Below are 2,994 nucleotides of genomic sequence, written 5' to 3'. Positions count from 1 at the left end.
GCATGATGAATGAATTGCATGAATCATGAAGCAAACCACATACCCAGTTGCGCCCGAACTGATATAAGTTGGAGCTGCCTTGATGGTGTGGCACACCTTCCATTTGGGCATGTTTGTCCTTGGCCTGGTTGTGGAGGGCTAGCCATTCTTGTGAGCACCACTCATTGACCAACACCTCCCAACAATCCATCCGATCCGCACACCATCTCGGAGGCGCCTAAGTTAGCAAATAGAAACTTGAGCGCTACGGCTAAGAATTACTAAATGAAGGAACTTAAGTAGAAGGCCTTAAGAATTACCTTCATGTACTGCTCCTTACTCAGGAACTTATCGTGGCACGCCGGCTTGGTCTTCTTGATACCACGCAAGGCGTAGTAGTCTCGAACAGCCTGCACCCGACCCTCGTGCCGTAAGTTCTGGAGTAGGCGCTTGCAGACGTTCTGGATAACATTTGCGCAGTCCTCCTCGTATCCCTCCTCACACCTGTAGAATGTCTGCAATCAAATGAGACAATATTGATTAGTACAATTAATAACTAGCTAGTTGAAGATTTTGAAATGTGTAAAGGAGAAATTACCCAGAACGTCCTGATCACCATGTCTGCCCTCGTGTCGCACACGACACCGTCGATAATGACATCCGGCGGGGCCGGGGCAGCCACGTAGTGCTCCCAGCTCAACCCAAGCTCTGGAAGCCGACCCTCACCAGGCAACGTGACAAACCCCGGGAAGTTTTGCCGGCAAAGAACTCCAAGGAAGGAGTTGGGCCGGCGGACACTATGATGGTGGTCCCAACCCCTGCAGCATGACAAGGCCAACACATTAGTTATTTGAAGAAACGTGAATGCAGAAGGTACAAAAATATTAAATGCACTTACGTACCTCTCCCCATCAGGGAAGATCAACCACCTCTGCTCGCGGGTCGCCGGCACGGACGGGAGCCGTGTAGCACCACGCTGGTACACGGTGCCACCCTCCTCCTCAAGATCAGTCGGCTCCCCGCCATCACCAGCATGGCCACTCGGCTCCTCGGGCTGATCCGGCCAGGTACCCCATCCGGACGTGTGCTCCTCCGGGGTCTCGTGGGCCGAACTCTCGTGGGCCGAAGGCCAGTCGACCCAAGGCTCGTGGGCCCAAGACCCGTGGACCGGAGGCTCGTGGACCGGAGTCCGTGTAGCCTCCTCCTCGGACGAGTCCACCCTAGCAGTCACGTGCTCGGGTGAAACAGCTGGGGGTGGCGGCGAGGAAGGTGCCCTAGCAGTCACCCTACCTCCTCTCCCGCGACCACGTGCCCCACCTCCTCTCTTCCTACCTCGTCCCCTGCTGGGCACCGCGGTCGACGAAGAAGGGCCCGGCGGTGTGGACATACTGTCCAGCAACGCTCGGCGGAGAGGTACGTCTGGAATCGAAGACCTCAGACCACGCGCCGACGAAGAAGGGGCCTTGGCGCGCTCCCGACCAGCGCCCACCATCTTTCAACACCTGCCATGACAAACAGTAAACGAAATTAGTACAACATAAAAAAAAGACCGACATGAATAATAATATGTGTATCACTTAAGTGTATCATCATCAAGTACAACATTAAAAAATTTAATACCTGACACTACTAATAATCTCGATCAGTATCATCAATAAATGCATAATCATCATCATCACTGTATCAATGACAGGCTCATAGGGTTCAGTGGCATCAACATGTGCAAGGCCACCTTGACGTAATCGGTGAAGCAATGACAGGTCATCCGCAGCAGTAACCTCTTCTTGTTCCGGCTCTTCTTGTTCCGGCTCTTCTTGTTCCTTCTCTGGGGTGATGTCGGATTCACTGTCGCTGTCTACTTCAATGTTTTGGGGTGAAGTATAGCGGTTCTTGAAACGCTTTTTGGAAAGACGTGTCTCTTGGAAGAATTCTCCTTCATATGTGTCTGGGTTAATGTGAGGTTCATAATCCTCTTCCTTTGGGGGAGATAGTCTAGCACGTGGCGGCACTTCATAAACGACATCCCAACCTTTCAGATTTGGATTAGTTTGGCAGGCCCACGGTAGATAGAATACTTGGGTCGCCTGTTGAGCCGTAATATAGACATCAGGAACATCTAAATGGGTGCTTTGGTTGATTTCAACTAGCCCTATATGTTCATGAGTCCTTCTAGTCTCCTTCGGCTGAAACCAATAACATTTGAAGACTACGACATTCGGTGGGTTTTCACCATAGAATAGAAGTTCATAAATTGCTTCAACTCTCCCATAATACTCGGTACCTCCTTCGCCGATAGCAGATACACAACAATTTGTAGACCTTCGGTCGGCCATAGATAGCTCTTTGCCATAGGTACGAAAGCGATACCCGTTGATGTCGTATTTGTCAAATGAACGGACCTTATAGTCAAAACCATTAGCGACTTGTCTCAATTCGGCGTCCATAGACTCTGAATTAGCCTACAAGTTTAATATGAAAGGATTGTAGCATTACGCACAAATTAGCGAATGAAACCGGGATAGCCGCCTACAAATTAGCCTACAAGTCTAATAGAAATTACCGTTTGTTTGAACCAAGAGATGAAACCGGGATAGCCGCCTCCTTGCTTTGCGAGAAGCTCATACTCTTCGACAGAATCCTTTTGGATCACCGCTCCATACGAGAATAAGGCGACGTATCGACTGTATGAAATATCCAGGAATAAGAGCAGTTCAAAGGAAATAGAAGTTGCGAAACTATGTACCGAGAACTTACTCGATGTACGGCCGCACTTCTATCAGGTTGTTGAAGATATACAACGAAATGGTCCGCCATTGTTCGTTATCCAAAGATACTGGATTTGAAACACTGGCTGGTGCGAGATTCCCTTTGAATAGGTTGAGGTTGGATCCACCCTTTTTAGGGTCGTCAGCATTGTACCGAGGCTTCGGATTATGCAAATGACGATTTTTGGCTTCGTAGTGTGCTGTCACGAAGTTTGCCGCCTCCTCAGTGATGAATGCCTCAGCCATCGAT

This window comes from Triticum aestivum, chromosome 7D, assembly GCF_018294505.1.
Source record: "Triticum aestivum cultivar Chinese Spring chromosome 7D, IWGSC CS RefSeq v2.1, whole genome shotgun sequence".
NCBI classification, from domain to species: Eukaryota; Viridiplantae; Streptophyta; class Magnoliopsida; order Poales; family Poaceae; genus Triticum; species Triticum aestivum.
Note: the sequence above shows the minus strand (reverse complement) of the source record.